Source organism: Entelurus aequoreus, linkage group LG04 (assembly GCF_033978785.1).
Source record: "Entelurus aequoreus isolate RoL-2023_Sb linkage group LG04, RoL_Eaeq_v1.1, whole genome shotgun sequence".
Lineage (NCBI taxonomy): Eukaryota > Metazoa > Chordata > Actinopteri > Syngnathiformes > Syngnathidae > Entelurus > Entelurus aequoreus.
Window position 1 is genome coordinate 14,779,562 of NC_084734.1, and position 12,567 is coordinate 14,792,128.

The 12,567-nt window shown below is 41.5% G+C and overlaps 1 protein-coding gene across 1 annotated transcript in view; it reads right to left on the reverse strand.

The window, feature by feature from the left end:
* The window catches only part of kdrl (kinase insert domain receptor like), a 234,004-nt gene extending 225,641 nt beyond the window's left edge, over nt 1–8,363 (reverse strand). The window contains exon 1 of the mRNA XM_062044282.1: nt 8,216–8,363. The gene's annotated coding sequence lies outside the window, so the exon portion shown is untranslated. The remainder of the gene's footprint in view (nt 1–8,215) is intronic.
* Nucleotides 8,364–12,567: the final 4,204 nt, after the last annotated feature.

Below are 12,567 nucleotides of genomic sequence, written 5' to 3' on the forward strand. Positions count from 1 at the left end.
CAGCTGGGAATGACTACAACAGTAAATAAACACAAGACATATATATACTCTATTAGCCACAACACAACCAGGCTTATATTTAATATGCCACAAATTAATCCTGCATAAAAACACCTGCGTGTTTGTTACGCTAGCTCCTAGCTCCTAGCTCCTCTGCTAGCTCCTAGCTCCATAGAACACGCCAATACAATTCAAACACCTGATCAACACACACAATCACTCAGCCCAAAAGACCGTTCCCCTAACCCAAGGTTCATAAAGCTTATATATTTTTAAAAAGTTACGTACGTGACGCGCACATACGGTCAAGCTATCAAATGTTTAGCAGCCAAGGCTGCATACTCACGGTACCTGGTATTCAGCTGGGAATGACTACAACAGTAAATAAACACAAGACATATATATACTCTATTAGCCACAACACAACCAGGCTTATATTTAATATGCCACAAATTAATCCTGCATAAAAACACCTGCGTGTTTGTTATGCTAGCTCCTAGCTCCTCTGCTAGCTCCTAGCTCCATAGAACACGCCAATACAATTCAAACACCTGATCAACACACACAATCACTCAGCCCAAAAGACCGTTCACCTAACCCAAGGGTCATAAAGCTTATATATTTAAAAAAAGTTACGTACATACGCAAAAAAAAGTTGCGCACATACGGTCAAGCGATCAAATGTTTAGAAGCCAAAGCTGCATACTCACAGTAGCACGTCTGCGTCTTTGTCATCCAAATCAAAGTAATCCTGGTAAGAGTCTGTGTTGCCCCAGTTCTCTACAGGCGTCTGTGTATCGAAGTCAAAAGTCCTCCTGGTTAGAGTCTCTGTTATCCGAGTTCTTCCATCTTGACTGCATCTTTCGGGAATGTAAACAAAGAAGCGCCGGCTGTGTACTGTTGTTGCTGACTACGTTCGAAAAATACGTCCATTTCGCACCGACAACTTTCTTCTTTGCTTGCTCAGCTTCCTTCTTCATAATGTAATGAACATGATTGCAACAGATTCACGAACACAGATGTCCAGAATACTGTGGAATTATGAAATGAAAACAGAGCTTTTTCGTATTGGCTTCAATGTGGAAGGCATACCCGTGTTCCCCGGGCTACGTCACGCGCATACGTCATCCTCAGAGGCGTTTTGAACCGGAAGTTTAGCGGCAAATTTAAAATGTCACTTTATAAGTTAACCCGGCCGTATTGGCATGTGTTATAATGTTAAGATTTCATCATTGATATATAAACTATCAGACTGCGTGGTCGGTAGTAGTGGGTTACTAAAATGATTTTTTTTATTTAAACGGGAATAGCAGATCTATTCTATGTGTCATACTTGATCATTTCGCGATATTGCCATATTTTTGCTGAAAGGATTTAGTAGAGAAAATCGACGATAAAGTTCGCAACTTTTGCTCGCTGATAAAAAAAAAAGCCTTGCCTGTACCGGAAGTAGCGTGACGTCACAGGAGCTAGTATTCCTCACAATTCCCCGTTGTTTACAATGGAGCGAGAGAGATTCGGACCGAGAAAGTGACGATTACCCCATTAATTTGAGCGAGGATGAAAGATTCGTAGATGAGGAACGTTACAGTGAAGGACTTGAGAGGCAGTGATGGACGTATCTTTTTTCGCTCTGACCGTAACTTAGGTACAAGCTGGCTCATTGGATTCCACACTCTCTCCTTTTTCTATTGTGAATCACGGATTTGTATTTTAAACCACCTCGGATACTATATCCTCTTGAAAATGAGAGTCGAGCACGCGAAATGGACATTTAAAGTGACTTTTATCTCCAAGACAATACATCGGTGACACACTTAGCTACTGAGCTAACGTGCTAGCATCGTTCTCAAATGAAGATAGGAACAAAATAAATAAACCCCTGACTGGAAGGATAGACAGAAGAGCAAAAATACTATTAAACCATGTACATGTAACTACACGGTTAAAAATTCTCAGCCTGGTAAGGCTTAACAATGCTGTTGCTAACGACGCTAAGGCTAATTTAGCAACTTAGCAACCGGACCTCACAGAACTATGATAAAACATTAGCGCTCCACCTACGCCAGCCAGCCCTCATCTGCTCATCAACAGCCGTGCTCACCTGCATGATGAAATCTTAACATTGCAACACATGCCAATACGGCCGGGTTAACTTATAAAGTGCAATTTTAAATTTCCCGCCACACTCTATCTATGATGACGTTTGCGCGTGACGTCGATGGTTGAAGCAAAAGTATTCGGACACATTGTATCCCAGAACAAAAAGCTCTGTTTTCATCGGAAAATTCCACAGTATTCTGGACATCTGTGATGGTGAATCTTTTGCAATTTGTTTAATGAACAATGGAGACTGCAAAGAAGAAAGCTGTAGGTGGTATTAGCGGCTGGCTGCAGCAACACAACCAGGAGGACTTTGTGTTGGACGCTAGCCGCCGACCGCATCGATGATCGGGTGAAGTCCTTCGTCGCGCTGTCGATCGCTGGAACGCAGGTGAGCACGGGTGTTGATGAGCAAATGAGGGCTGGCATAGGTGGATAGCTAATGTTTTTAGCATAGCTCTGTCGAGGTCCCGTAGCTAAGTTAGCTTCAATGGCGTCGTTAGCAACAGCATTGCTAGGCTTCGCCAGGCGGCACAGCATTAACCGTGTGGTTACAGGTCCAGTGTTTGGTAGTATTGTTGATCTTCATTCTATCCTTCCAGTCAGGGGCTTATTTATTTTGTTTCTATCTTCATTTGAGAACGATGCTAGCACGTTAGCTCAGTAGCTAAGTGTGTCACCGATGTATTGTCTTGGAGATAAAAGTCACTGTGAATGTCCATTTCGCGTTCTCGACTCTCATTTTCAAGAGGATATAGTATCCGAGGTGGTTTAAAATACAAATCCGTGATCCACAATAGAAAAAGGACAGAGTGTGGAATCCAATGAGCCAGCTTGTACCTAAGTTACGGTCAGAGCGAAAAAAGATAAGTCCTGCACTGCACTCTAGTCCTTCACTCTCACGTTCCTCATCCACGAATCTTTCATCCTCGCTCAAATTAATGGGGTAATCGTCGCTTTCTCGCTCCGAATCGCTCTCGCTGCTGGTGTAAACAACGGGGAAATGAGAGGAGCCTTTCAACCTGCGACGTCACGCTACTTCCGGTACAGGCAAGGCTTTTTTTATCAGCGACCAAAAGTTGCAACTTTATCGTCGATGTTCTCTACTAAATCCTTTCAGCAAAAATATGGCAATATCGCGAAATGATCAAGTATGACACATAGAATGGATCTGCTATCCCCGTTTAAATAAGAACATTTCATTTCAGTAGGCCTTTACAGTCGTGGTCAAAAGTTGTAAAGAACATAATGAGTTTCCAATAATTTCTACAACTCTTGTTTTTTTGGTGGAGGAGGAATTATGATATGGGTTTGTTTTTCAGGAGTTGGGCTTTGCCCCTTAGTTCCAGTGAAAGGAACTTTGAATGCTCCAGGATAGACAATTCCATGCTTCCAACCTTGTGGGAACAGTTTGGAGTGGGCCCCTTCCTCTTCCAACATGACTGTACACCGGTGCACACAACAAGGTCCATAAAGACATGGATGACAGAGTCTGGTGTGGATGAACTTGACTGGCCTGCACAGAGTCCTGACCTGAACCCGATAGAACACAATTGGGATGAATTAGAACGCAGACTGAGAGCCAGGCCTTCTCCACCAACATCAGTGTGTGACCTCACCAATGCGCTTTTGGAAGAATGGTGGAAAATTCCTATAAAAGCAATCCGCAACCTTGTGGACAGCCTTCCCAGAAGAGTTGAAGCTGTAAAAGCTGCAAAAGGTGGACCCACATCATATTGAACCCTATGGGTTAGGAATGGTATGGCACTTCAAGTTCACATGTGAGTCAAGGCAGGTGGCCAAATAATTTTGGCAATATATATATATATATATATATATATATATATATATATATATATATATATATATATATATATATATATATATATGTATGTGTGGGAAAAAAATCACAAGACTATTTCATCTCTACAGGCCTGTTTCATGAGGGTTTTCCTCAATCCTCAGGAGATTTTTGATCCTGAGGATTGAGGAAAACCCTCATGAAACAGGCCTGTAGAGATGAAATAGTCTTGTGATTTTTTTCCCACACATACATATTACGCTCTACCACGGTATCGAGCACTATTTTTTGGATAATCTAATTAAGACATATATATATATATATATATATATATATATATATATATATATATATATATATATATATATATATATATATATATATATATATACATACATACATACATACATACATACAGTCGCGATCAAAAGTTTACATACACTTGTAAAGAACATAATGTCATGGCTGTCTTGAGTCTCCAATCATTTCTACAACTTTTATGTTTTTGTGATAGAGTGATTGGATCACATACTTGTTGGTCACAAAAAACATTCATGAAGTTTGCTTCTTTTATGAATTTATTATGGGTCTACTGAAAATGTGAGCAAATCTGCTGGGTCAAAAGTATACATACAGCAATGTTAATATTTGCTTACATGTCCCTTGGCAAGTTTCACTGCAATAAGGCGCTTTTGGTAGCCATCCACAAGCTTCTGCTGGAATTTTTGACCACTCCTCTTGACAAAATTGGTGCAGTTCAGCTAAATGTGTTGCTTTTCTGACATGAACTTGTTTCTTCAGCATTGTCCACACGTTTTGTGATAGAGTGATTGGAGCACATACTTGTTGGTCACAAAAAACATTCATGAAGTTTGGTTCTTTTATGAATGTTTTATCGTGACATCACATGGACAAAGATTAGACCTTCTGGAGGAAAGTTCTGTGGTCAGGTGAAACAAAAAATGTACCCGTTTGGCCGTAATACCCAGCAATATGTTTGGAGGAGAAAAGGGGAGGCCTTTAATCCCAGGAACACCATTCCTACCGTTAAGCATGGTGGTGGTAGTATTATGCTCTGGGCCTGTTTTGCTGCCAATGGAACTGGTGCTTTAAAGACAGTAAATGGGACAATGAAAAAGGAGGATTACCTCCAAATTCTTCAGCATTGGGTTGGGTCTTGGGCGCAGTTGACCCCAAACATGTCAAAAGTGGTCAAGGAATGGCTAAATCAGGCTAGAATGAAGGTCTTAGAATGGCCTTCCCAAAGTCCTGACTTAAACATGTGGACAATGCTGAAGAAACAAGTCCATGTCAGAAAACCAACACATTTAGCTGAACTGCACCAATTTTGTCAACAGGAGTAGTCAAAAATTCAAAGGACTAACATTTTTAACTCAATGCAGAATTGAACTGGAAGCCAATAAAGACTGGATAAAACGGGGGTGATATGGGCTGTTCTGGGTGCACCGGTCAAAAGTCTGGCAGCCGCATTTTGTACAGTCTGAAGTCTCTTTAGAGTTGACTTGTTGAAAAGGGTGAAGAGAGAATTGCAATAGTCAATCCATCCATCCATTTTCTACCGCTTGTCCCTTTAGGGGTCGCGGGGGCTGCTGGAGCCTATCTCAACTGCATTCGGGCGGAAGGCAGAGTACACCCTGGACAAGTCGCCACCTCATCACATGGCCAACACAGATAGACAAGACTACATTCCCACTCACATTCACACACTAGGGCCAATTTTTTAGTGTTGCCAATCAACCTATCCCCAGGTGCATGTTTTTGGTGGAGTACCCGGAGGGAACCCACGCAGTCACGGGGAGAACATGCAAACTCCACACAGAAAGATTCCGAGCCCGGGATTGAAACCCAGGACTACTCAGGACCTTCGTATTGTGAGGCACATGCACTAACCAATGCAAGACGAAATTAACGCGTGAATGATCATTTCGAGATCCAATTTTGACGACAAATTTCTCACTTTAGAAATATTTCTGAGATGATGAAAACAGTTTTTGGTCAGTTGACGACCGTGACCTTCCAAAGACATTGACTGATCAAACACAACCCCAAGGTTTCCGAGGCTGCTTTTAACAAATGCACCCTGAGCACCAAGGGAGGTCTTGATCAGGAGGACCTGGTACCCCAGCACACCTCCTGGTACCCAAGCACCTCCAAAACCCTCAAATCTAGACCCCAAACATCCCAGAACAAGCTAGTCAGATTACTTCTAGACCTCCACCCCAGATCACACCTCACTCCTACCCATACTTGCCAACCCTCCCGTTTTTACCGGGAGACTCCCGGTATTCAGCGCCTCTCCCGATAACCTCCCGGCAGAAATTTTCTCCCGACAAACTCCCGGTATTCAGCCGGAGCTGGAGGCCACGCCCCCTCCAGCTCAATGCGGACCTGTTCTCACGTCCGCTTTCCCGCAATATAAACAGCTTGCCTGCCCAATGATGTCATAACTGTAGAATGATCGAGGGCGAGTTCTTGGTTTCTTATGTGGGTTTATTGTTAGGCAGTTTAATTAACGTCCTCCCAGCGCGGTAACAACACACAACAACAGCAGTCACGTTTAGTCTACCGTAAAGCAGTTCGTCTGCCGTAAACAGCAATGTTGTGACACTCTTAAACAGGACAATACTGCCATCTACTGGATAGCCTCCAGAACACTGAAATTCAAGTATTTATTTTATTTATATGTATAATAAAATATATATATATATATATATATATATATATATATATATATATATATATATATATATATATATATATATATATATATATATATTATATATATATATATATATATATATATAGCTAGTATTCACCAACTCAAGTATTTTATATATATAATATATATATATATATATATATATAGCTAGAATTCACCAACTCAAGTATTTTATATATATATATATATATATATATATATATATATATATATATATATATATATATATATATATATATATATATATATATATATTATATATATAAAATACTTGAGTTGGTGAATTCTAGCTTAAATATATTCCCCTCTTAACCACACCCCCAACCCCCACCTCCCGGTATCGGAGGTCTCAAGGTTGGCAAGTATGCTCCTACCCACTTCTCCAAACTTGCACTGAGCCTAGTCTATAAAATCCGCTACACCTCCCTGATACCGAAGTACATGTCAAACTACTTCCATAACGTAAATGACCGCCATAACCACAACACCAGGGGGAGCTCCACTAACCACGTTAAACCCGAATTCCGATCTAACAAAGGTCTTAACTCATTCTCCTTCTATACCACATCAATATGGAATGCACTCTCAACAGGTGTAAAAGAAAGGGCATCTTTATCCTCCTTCAAAAACTCACTAAAAGAACACCTCCAGACAACTTCAACCCTAGACTAACACCCTCCCCCCACCCATAGTTGCCAACCTTGAGACCTCCGAATTCGGGAGATGGGGGGGCTTGAGGTGGGCGGGGTTGAGGGGGCTGGGTTTGGTAGTAGCGGGGGGTGTATATTGTAGCGTCCCGGAAGAGTTAGTGCTGCAAGGGGTTCTGGGTATTTGTTCTGTTGTGTTTATGTTGTGTTACGGTGCGGATGTTCTCACGAAATGTGTTTGTCATTCTTGTTTGGTGTGGGTTCACAGTGTGGCACATATTTGTAACAGTGTTAAAGTTGTTTATACGGCTACCCTCAGTGTGACCTGTATGGCTGTTGATCAAGAATGCCTTGCATTCACTCGTGTGTGTGTGTAAAAGCTGTATATATTGTGTGACTAGGCCGGCACGCTGTTTGTATGGAGGAAAAGCGGACGTAACGACAGGTTGTAGAGGATGTTAAAGGCAGTGCCTTTAAGACACGCCCCCAATATTGTTGTCCGGGTGGAAATCAGGAGAAATTCGGGAGAATGGTTGCCCCGGGAGATTTTCGGGAGGGGCACTGAAATTCGTGAGTCTCCCGGGAAAATCGGGAGGGTTGGCAAGTATGCCCCCACCACATCCCACCTCCCCGGATTGTAAATAATGTATATAATTCAATGTATATACTCTGGTGATTAACTTGTGTGATGACTGCATTATGCTGATAGTATATATTTGTACCATGAATTGATTAACGTGGACCCCGACTTAAACAAGTTGAAAAAGTTATTGGGGTGTTACCACTTAGTGGTCAATTGTACGGAATATGTACTGTACTGTGCAATCTACTAATAAAAGTCTCAGTCAATCAATCAAACCTTTTTGTCGGGGGCAATTATCAGAGTTTCTGTTTCGTTTGAAAAGCTCAGGGATCCAAACTTACCGAAATACGTCATGTGTGAGGAACCCACGTGGCTGCAATTGTCATGACCCCAAGATGCAGGAACCAGCAGACCACGAACAGGTAAGATGATCTTTATTATCATCTACAGAGGAGAAGCAGTCTTGCATGTAATAGTTCCTAACATAAAGTGATCTTCCAGCACTGAGGCGTGCTCGAGACAAGGCATGAATAGGAACATGCTGATTGGCAGCAGGTGTGGACTGGCTGCCAATCAACAGCAGATGAGGAAATAAACACAGCGCCCAGCGTGACAAACAGGAAGTGGAAACAAAACAAGAGCACTGACAGGAAGTGAATACCAAACAAAGGAAACAAACAGAAAGGAAGTGACAGATTGCCACATCATGCATTGCAGTAAAACTGACATGGACGAATGATAAAGACCACAACAACAATGATTCAAAAAAGCCCTTAGCCAAGAAGTTGTGTAGCATACTTGAGCAATAACAATGCAAACAACAGATGTCGTATTACTTTGATACTCTTCATCTTTGTTTACCACTTTAACCACCAGGCCACCTACTCAGTGGCCTAGTGGTTAGAGTGTCCGCCCTGAGATCGGTAGGTCGTGAGTTCAAACCGTGAGTCATACCAAAAGCTACAAAAATGGGAGCCATTACCTCCCTGCTTGGCACTCAGCATCAAGGTTTGGTATTGGGGGTTGAATCACCAAAAATGATTCCCGGGCGCGGCCAACGCTGCTGCCCACTGCTCCCCTCACCTCCCAGGGGGTGAACAAGGGTGATGGGTCAAATGCAGAGGACACATTTCGTCACACCTAGTGTGTGTGTGACAATCATTGGTACTTTAACTTTTTTAACTTATAAAGCACTCTTAAACCAATTCCGCATAGGTCAAAATATACAAACCCCGTTTCCATATGAGTTGGGAAATTGTGTTAGATGTAAATATAAACAGAATACAATGATTTGCAAATCCTTTTCAACCCATATTCAATTAAATGTACTATAAAGACAAGATATTTGATGTTCAAAATCATAAACTTAATAATAATTAATTAACTTAGAATTTCATGGCTGCAACACGTGCCAAAGTAGTTGGGAAAGGGCATGTTCACCACTGTGTTACATGTCCTTTCCTTTCAACAACACTCAGTAAACGTTTGGGAGCTGAGGAGACACATTTTTGAAGCTTCTCAGGTGGAATTCTTTCCCATTCTTGCTTGATGTACAGCTTAAGTTGTTCAACAGTCCGGGGGTCTCCGTTGTGGTATTTTAGGCTTCATAATGTGCCACACATTTTCAATGGGAGACAGGTCTGGACTACAGGCAGGCCAGTCTAGTACCCGCACTCTTTTACTATGAAGCCACGTTGATGTAACACGTGGCTTGGCATTGTCTTGCTGAAATAAGCAGGGGCGTCCATGATAACGTTGCTTGAAAGGCAAAATATGTTGCTCCAAAACCTGTATGTACCTTTCAGCATTAATGGCGCCTTCACAGATGTGTAAGTTACCCATGTCTTGGGCACTAATACACCCCCATACCATCACACATGCTGGCTTTTACACTTTGCGTCTATAACAATACGGATGGTTCTTTTCCTCTTTGGTCCGGAGGACACGACGTCCGCAGTTTCCAAAAACAATTTGAAATGTGGACTCGTCAGACCACAGAACACTTTTCCACTTTGTATCAGTCCATCTTAGATGAGCTCAGGCCCAGCGAAGCTGACTGCGTTTCTGGGTGTTGTTGATAAACGGTTTTCGCCTTGCATAGGAGAGTTTTAACTTGCACTTACAGATGTAGCGACCAACTGTAGTTACTGACAGTGGGTTTCTGAAGTGTTCCTGAGCCCATGTGGTGATATCCTTTACACACTGATGTCGCTTGTTGATGCAGTACAGCCTGAGGGATCGAAGGTCACGGGCTTAGCTGCTTACGTGCAGTGATTTCTCCAGATTCTCTGAACCCTTTGATGATATTACGGAGCGTAGATGGTGAAATCTCTAAATTCCTTGCAATAGCTGGTTGAGAAAAGTTTTTCTTAAACTGTTCAACAATTTGCTCACGCATTTGTTGACAAAGTGGTGACCCTCGCCCCATCCTTGTTTGTGAATGACTGAGCATTTCATGGAATCTACTTTTATACCCAATCATGGCACCCACCTGTTCCCAATGTGCCTGTTCACCTGTGGGATGTTCCAAATAAGTGTTTGATGAGCATTCCTCAACTTTATCAGTATTTATTGCCACCTTTCCCAACTTCTTTGTCACGTGTTGCTGGCATCAAATTCTAAAGTTAATGATTATTTGCAAAAAAAAAATGTTTATCAATTTGAACATCAAATATGTTGTCTTTGTAGCATATTCAACTGAATATGGGTTGAAAATGATTTGCAAATCATTGTATTCCGTTTATATTTACATCTAACACAATTTCCCAACTCATATGGAAATGGGGTTTGTATGTACAACTTAATTTAAAATCATAAATAAATAAAAACAAGCAGATATTTAACTATTTGTTTTTATCTCACAAAAATAGTTTTGCAATACAGCATATACCGTATTTTGCGGACCATAGGGCGCACCGGATGAATTTATTTTCTCTTTTTCCCCTAATATATAAAGCGCACCGGATTATAAGGCGCATTAAAGGAGTCATATTTATTTTTATTTTTTTCTAAATGTAAAAGACTTCCTTGTGGTCTACATAACATGTGATGGTGGTTCTTTGGTCAAAATGTTACCTATTTGATGTTTTACACATCATCATCAAGTCGCTTTCTGACAGTCGCTTCAGGATGCGCCGTTTTGTGGGCGGTCTTATTTACGTGGCTCACCTTCAACAGAGTCTTCTCCCCGTCATCTTTGTTGTAGCGGTGTAGCGTGCAAGGACGGGAGTGGAAGAAGTGTCAAAAGATGGCGCTAACTGTTTTAATGACATTCAGACTTTACTTCAATCAATAACGGAGCAGCATCTCCTCATCCGGAAACAACAACACCCGAAATGTGTCCCGTGAAAAACCGTCCGACCGGAACTCTCTAATAACTAAAGTTCCTTGGGTGAATTATGTAAACTCACCACACCGGTATGTTTTAGTGCTTTCATGGCGAGTTTACTGACAGATATAAGTAAGAACTTTACACTACTTTATACTAGAAATGGCAACAGCGGAGGATGAATGTCACATAACAAGAAGATAGAGAAAAAGAAGAAGCTTATTGACTACGGTGTCCGCACGGACTACAAAGGCGGACGGGTGCAATTTTTCAGGATTTATGCAGATCCCTAAAATAGATCAGCAGGTACACAAAAGGTAAGAAAAGTTGATTTTGCATAATATTGCAAAACAAAACACCAGATAATATGTCTTACCTTATGCACACACCCTAACAACACTCGTATGTTTAATGTGCCGACAATCCATCAAGCGGTGTGGCTTCAAAACATTTTGATAGATTTTCTAGCGCCGTGTGTAACTTTTTATATTTTCAATGGAACATATAAAATGTTAGTGTTGTTTACTTGAGCCATATTGCCATCATAGTGCAGTTTAAATGGATCTCCTATGTTTGACTGCCATCTACTGGTCACACTTATCATTGCACCATGTACTAAATGAAATTCTTTGTAGGTCGTCGGTAAGCAAAACCAGAATTATTCCGTACATTAGGCGCACCGGGTTATAAAACGCGCTGTTGAGTTTTGAGGGGGGGAAAAATGATTTTTAGTGCGCCTTATAGTCCGGAAAATACGGTAATAATATAATTGGCATGATCAGATAATATTTAATATCTAATATTTTATATTAGACTACTGCAACTCACTTCTTGTCGGGATCCCCAGCAAGAACATCCAGAAGCTGCAGTACTTACAAAATACTGATGCTAGGATCCTGATGAGAGTGCGGAAATATGACCACATCACACCGGTTCTCAAATCCCTTCACTGGCTTCCTGTTCCACTCAGGATTGAATACAAAGTCTCCCTACGAACTCACCAGTGCCTCCATGGAAATGCTCCCCTCTACCTCAAAGAACTGCTCACCCCCAAATCCTCCACACGACACCTCCGCTCCGGACAGGCTAACCTCGTCCAACCTCCTAGGACAAAGCTCCGAACTATGGGGGACCGGGCTTTCTGCTACGCCGCTCTAAGTCTGTGGAACGCCCTCCCTGACCACCTGAGGGCACCATAGACTGTGTATGCTTTTAAAAAAGGCTTAAAAACCCTTCTTTTTTTTCCTTTTTTTTAAAAAGGCTTTTTTTTTAGATATATATGTGTGCTAGTTCTAGCTATTTGGCTGTTCTAGTTTTTATTTTTTTTACTATTTATTTTACTTGTTGGGGGCAGCTATTTGTGGT